Genomic DNA, 7,332 nt, shown 5'->3' with positions numbered 1-7,332 from the left:
CGCTGACTGACATGACCTACCTCGACAATGACATGACCAGATGAAATTGCTAATTTCTCTTTTATTTCTCCTAATATTTTTCTGAAATTTGAAATATAATAAGATTTCATCATTTGATAAATAGATTTAAGAAATTTTTTTTTTTAAATTGTACAAAACTTTAGAAAACGTGACATGACCAACTCTGATAATGACAGGACCAACATCGAGAATGACAGGACCAAATACAAATGCTAATAAATATTTTATTTTTCCAAGGAATTACCTCAGATTTGAAATATAAAATGATATGTCATATTTTGAAACCAAAATGTTATAAAAAAATAGAGATATATTTTCGAAAACGTGACATGACCATCGCTGACTGACATGACCAACCTCGACAATGACAGGACCAGATGAAATTGCTAATTTCTCTTTTATTTCTCAAAATATTTTTCTGAAATTTGAAATATAATAAGATTTCATCATTTAAAAATAGATTTAAGAAGAAAAAAAAATTGTAAGAAACTTTAGAAAACGTGACATGACCAAGGATTTGTATAGTCAAGGATTTGTATAGTTAGATAACTCACAGGCACTTGTCTCAGAATTTTTTTTTACCTATATACCTTAATATGTTATATTAAGGTATATAGGTAATTTTTTTTCTGAGACAAGTGCCTGTGAGATAACTATACAAATCCTTGACAGGACCAACATCGAGAATGACAGTAATCAAATAAAAATGCTAATATTTTTTTTATTTTTCAAAGGAATTATCTCAGATTTGAAATATAAAATGATATGTCATATTTTGAAACCAAAATGTTATAAAAAAATATAGATTTATTTTCAAAAACTTTCGAAAACGTGACATGACCATCGCTGACTGACATGACTTATGAGATCGCACGGTATTTTTTTTTTATTGTTCATAGTAAAATTAAGGTTTTGTATCTCATTATTTGAAAACATCAAAACAGAAATTATGATGTTTTCAAATAATGAGATACAAAACCTTAGTTTTACTATGAACAATAAAAAAAATACCAATTGTGCGATCTCATAAGCATATAGGAATAATATAGAAAAAAATAAATTAAAAGCTTGCTGTAATATTATGTGACCTAGAGCTTGAGAAACTTTGTAGATTTATTAAATCTATTTCTGTGAAAGTCTATCCTCCAAGTTAGTACAACTATATGTTTCATGATTATTCTTTGGTGTAAATATTTATCATATTAATTGATATTTTACACATGCTATATCTTATATATGTTATATACATCATTGTGATATCTTCTCTGTAAAAATGTATTTGGTTAATGAAAATAAAGATCATTCATTCAGAATATTTTGTATATTAATTAATGGTCATAATCTGACACGTCTGAAAACAGTCATAAGGTAACAAACAAAAGGTGTGACATAAGCCATAAATAAGTTGATAAATCCAATAAAGATTGTGATGACAGTAATTGAAATCACATAATAGTTCATGTCGTTGTTTTATTAACAGTTTCAGAACCGTAAATAATTATTTCCATGTATGCTTGAGTATATGCAGGGTATATCTTGATAGTTCCCCTCAAAATAAACAAATAAACATTTCTTGAAGTTTGCCCGACCCTTGCATGCATGTCTTGGTAGTTTTAAATATTTTCATAAAATATACTGAATCAAACATTTTTATGGACTACTTTAAAATGTTTGATACCTTTCCAAAGCGGCTTAAATCGGGCTTCATGATGTCAAGAATTATGATGATAATTCAATAAATCTTAATTTATCTATAGTTTATTATGAACTATCTCTTAAACTATAAAATGATTATATGTAATAGCATATATAAATATTTCAAGATTTCTTAAATATACTGATCATTCGTGTTTTTTGTCCGCCAACATACGTTTAGTAGATAGGTCAAGATTTTTAACCACCATTAAATATAATTTGCTGAATTTATAAGAATTATCTTACTAATTATATGGATTAGAATTGAACAATTTTAGTAAAATAAGTCGGAAAGAAATTATGATTTTTCATAGGCCAGATCATAGCCGATGTTGGTCAGGTCACACAACCGCAAGCTTTCAATAAGTTTTTTGTATATTTTTCTTATTTGATGTGCGAAATGGTCTAAATTGTCATTAATATTTGAAATTTGAGAGGAATATTCTGACAAATGTCATGCATAATTAGCATTTTTATTTGGCCCTGTCATTAACTGTCTAGGATTGTCCTGTCATTGACAACATCACAGCAGGCTTTTCATACCGTTTTCTTATATTTATGTATAAAATGGAATGATATTCACATATTTTAAATTTCAGAGAAATATTTTGTTAAATATAAGAGTAATTAGCAATTTCATTTGTTCCGGTCATTGTCGAGGTTGGTCCACGTGGGTTGGTCATGTCACTCAGCAATGGTATGTCACGTTTTCGAAAGTTTTTGAAAAAAATCTATATTTTTCATAACATTAAGGTTTCAAAACATGACATATCTTTTTATGTTTCAAATCTGAGATAATTCTTTTGAAAAATAAAAAAGTTATTAGCATTTGTATTTGGTCCTGCCATTGTCAAAGTTGGTCCTGTCATTATCAGAGTTGGTCATGTCACGTTTTCTAAAGTTCCTTACAATTTTTTTTAATTTCTTTCTTAAATCTATTCATCAAATGATAAAATCTTATTATATTTCAAATTTCAGAAAAATATTTTGAGAAATAAAAGAGAAATTAGCAATTTCAGCTGGTCCTGTCATTGTCGAGGTAGGTCATGTCAGTCAGCGATGGTCATGTCACGTTTTCGAAAGTTTTTGAAAATAAATCTATATTTTTAATAACATTTTGTTTTCAAAATATGACATATCATTTTATATATCAAATCTGAGGAAATTCTTTTGAAAAATAAAAAAGTTATTAGCATTTGTATTTGGTCCTGTCATTCTCGATGTTGGTCCTGTCATTATCAGAGTTGGTCATGTCACGTTTTCTAAAGTTCCTTACAATTTTTTTTAATTTCTTTCTTAAATCTATTCATCAAATGATAAAATCTTATTATATTTCAAATTTCAGAAAAATATTATGAGAAATAAAAGAGAAATTAGCAATTTCAGCTGGTCCTGTCATTGTCGAGGTAGGTCATGTCAGTCAGCGATGGTCATGTCACGTTTTCGAAAGTTTTTGAAAATAAATCTATATTTTTAATAACATTTTGTTTTCAAAATATGACATATCATTTTATATATCAAATCTGAGGAAATTCTTTTGAAAAATAAAAAAGTTATTAGCATTTGTATTTGGTCCTGTCATTCTCGATGTTGGTCCTGTCATTATCAGAGTTGGTCATGTCACGTTTTCTAAAGTTTCTTACAAAATTTTTTAATTTTTTTCTTAAATCTATTTATCAAATGATGAAATCTTATTATATTTCAAATTTGAGATCAATCCCTTGAGAAATGAAAAAGTAATTAGCATTTTTCATGTGGTCCTGTCATTCGGTCCTGTCATTCGGTCCAGTCATTAGTGTAACCCCCATATTGTTTGTAAACATTCCAAAGAGTTATTACTAAATGTCGGAACAACGCAGGAGACGGTTCCGTCTTTTTTTTTTGTACGCAGGGTGTGTTCGATATTCTCATACTTGTATTAGAATATATTTTACTGGATTTTTAGTAGGCGGATATCCATTGGGAATGTTTGTTAGAATATGTATTTTAAAGCCAAATTGATAAATAAAGATGAAATTCAAAAGAAAACACAGGCCTGATAGGGAGTTTGAGTAAAATAAAAAAGCAGGATGAGACACATTGCCAAAAAAAAAAAGGCACTGGCTACGGTTACATGGAAATGTAACAATAATAAAAATATTATTGTTACATTGGAGACTAATTGCCGGAATGCAAAGTTGGGTAAGGAACTGATTAATTACGAATGTAACAATAATTATTGAGGCTACGGTTACATTGCGTTATTGTTACATGAAAAACAGCAATTTACGCTAGATTTATTAAATTTAATCTTCTATATAGTTTTGTTGCTTAATTCATTCATTTCTACTAAATAATACTTGTTATAATAATACACAATAAATATTATTATTCAACAAATGGTGTTTAAATAGTTTCAAGTATTAATGGATTTGATGTTCTTAAAGATACTACTTCAAATTAGTAGTGCCAAAGGCGAAAAATATGAGTTCAATGGTTTGTTGTTGAAAACTCGGGCTGAGAAAACTGTTCACTTTTAAGTATGTAAGACCCCATCGAACATTGCTGTTTTTCATGTAACAATAACGCAATGTAACCGTAGCGTCAATAATTATTGTTACATGAGTAATTAATCGGTTCCTTATCCAACCATGCATTCCGGCATTTAGTCCCCAATGTAACAATAATATTTTTATTATTGTTACATTTCCATGTAACCGTAGCCAGTGCCAAAAAAAAAAAAAGGCAGGATGTCAATTTATATTAAAGTGTCATGATATACAAATATAAAAAAGAGTCAGTACAGAATAGAGTGTAGAGTGAAAAATAAAAAGACAGAACAAAGATGACAACTTAAAAAAAGAACAAGCCCCCCCCCTAAAATCAAATGGTAGATCCCTTATATGCATGTTTTACTTTACTTAAATTATAAAATGGAGTTTCAAGATATTTGTAAACTTCTGATTTATATAAAACCGTTGATTGTGTTAGGTGAATAAACAATTGGATCTTTTGGTGCTTCAGCATAAATTCCTCTGAAAAAATATCCACAGAAGACAAGAGATGATTTTTTAAGCACTGATTTGCATCTCTGCCCCTGGTGACAGTTTAAAAAAACAACAACAATCCTAGTAAATATGAGTGCCAATTGTGTTTTAGCTGACCATTTTTTCTTTTAAATAATGTATAAAGCAAAATTATTTGATACATCATCTAGTTTCAGATTCTATTATTTTTTATATAGTTAGGCTACAGGTGGATTTAAGACATTTAACAAACTAATCATAACAATTCTATTTATTCACAAGTAGCAGATCCAGAAATTTTCATAATTTGGGGTCAACTGACTGCCTAAGAGGGGGCACACTCCGGTCATGCTTCAGTGATTCCTTATATAAGCAACTAAATTATTCCCAGAAAAGGGAGGTCCGGGCCCCCTGCCCCCTAAATCTGCCTCTGACAAGAGTCTGTGGATCTTCAATGAGTGAATAATTAGTTGATACATCTACATCTACAAATCATTTCAAAAAACATCACTATGGAAAAAGGGGGGGGGGGCAGTAATTTTTAGATGGCAGATTCTAACCCAGGATAAAGGGGTTTCAACCATATGTCCCCATTCAAAAGCATTTATCTATTTAAAAAAAACGAAAAGTTTCAAATTAGAGAAGATACTTGCTGGTGTTTGGGCTGTATTTCTGTCATGTAGTAGGGGGGGGGGGGGGGGGGGGGGCAAGGGGGGTCCCAATAACAGCAAAACAGCAAATTGATTTGGCTCATAACAGATAACAAGGAATTAAAATGGACAAAAACAGATAACAGTAAATGAAATATTAAAATAATTCGGTCTTTGACAAATCAGTATTTCTTATTACGGATATGTTCCAGACCATATGAGTATTTGGACCGTACGCGTACGGTCCGGACCGTATACGTATACTCGTACGGTCCGACCATACGCGTACGGTCGGACCGTATGAGTATACGCGTACGGTCTAGCTGACCATACATGTTTTGGGATCATATGGGTTAAATTTAAACAAACATTTATCAAAATCTTTATTTTTGTTTATATAAATTGTTATTTTTACAATCAGTTGGATAAAGTGGATAAGAGAACAATTGAAATTAGACATTTGTTTAATTGTATATCCGTGAATTCTATTTTGTTACTCTGGCCCAAGGTGACACTTTCTCAGTCTACAAAGAACATCAGATTTTTTTTACATTTACATTTTGTGTTCATGCATGTTCCTTTGCGTATTCATTTGTTTGTAAAGTTCATAAATATTCTTAAACAATTGTCCTGCCACATTATGTTTACTTCCAATAACTTCAATTTCAATGAGCATACTGGGCTATATAATTAATGACTAAATACAGGAGATTAACAGATTACAGTGAGATTTTTTTTTAAATAGATAGACTATTTAGTTTTTATTTCAATTACTGTTAAACTTTTTATATTAATTTGAGATATAAGTTGATCTGTCATATACATTTGTATCTAATAAACTTGACCAACTTCTTAATATTAGTCAGACCGTACGCGTACGGTCCGACCGTATGCGTATTATGAAAAAGTACGCATACGGTCCAGACCGTACGCGTACAGTCCAAATACTCATACGGTCTGGAACAGATATAATCCTTTGTAATGCATTCCATTTTTTATGACTATGTTTTTAGTATTAATTTATGTATCTAGAATGTGTTTAAATTACTACTCAATATATTATAATATTTTTTATACGCTCGTTTACGGAACGCATTATGGTATACTGTTGTCCGTCTGTTGTCAACATGTTTTTTTATAAATTTTAGATTTTAAGTTTCTGGGTAATGGGTTTTTATTCAATAAAATTGGTGTTTTTTTCAGTTTTCTGATAATATCTCAAAAATGCTTTCACAAAGCAAGGAATTTTGGTGAATTGTTTATATCTATAAACATGAGGTAACTTTCAATTTTTATAAATTTTGGATTTTACGTTTCCGAGTTAACGGGTTTTATTAATTAAAAAGGGGTGATTTTCCAGTTTTCAGACATTAACACAAAAATGTTTTCAGCAGTTCTCATGAAACGTTGGTGTATTGTTTATATATATTGACTGAAGCTCCCTTTGATGCTAATCTAAAAAGTGACCTAAAAGAGTTTGAATATTCTGACTTTTTCTAAATGACCATTTAATAAGGTGTGTGAATTTTTCTTAATAAAACTATGAGGCAAAGTGGTATATAGGGTAGAAAAATCAAAAGCACCAATTATAAGCATGCAATTTATCAAGTACTTCGAACGAATTTTGACACTCTAAAAGCAATTTATTCCACTATTTTCAAAGGCCTTACTTGAACAATTTTTTTATCGGCTGAGGTTTTTGATTGTACCAAGTGTACTAGTAAGTAGAATACATAGTTTAGTAGGGAAACAATGGCTTGAAACGAAATAAATCTTTGTTTGTAATGAGTTATGTGCAGCTTCGGACCCAAGTACATGGTTGGAACTTTCATTGTACAATGCTTTTGGTTCTGCTTTGAAAAGAATCACATAGCTGAGTCTATGTACCATATTATATAAAAGGTTAAGTGGTTGTTAAGACCTAGTCCTTAATTGAGATCCTTGTCAGATATTCCTGGCCA

Source organism: Mytilus edulis, chromosome 4 (genome assembly GCF_963676685.1).
Source record: "Mytilus edulis chromosome 4, xbMytEdul2.2, whole genome shotgun sequence".
In the NCBI taxonomy this organism is placed as follows: domain Eukaryota; kingdom Metazoa; phylum Mollusca; class Bivalvia; order Mytilida; family Mytilidae; genus Mytilus; species Mytilus edulis.
This window is presented reverse-complemented; position numbering follows the sequence as displayed.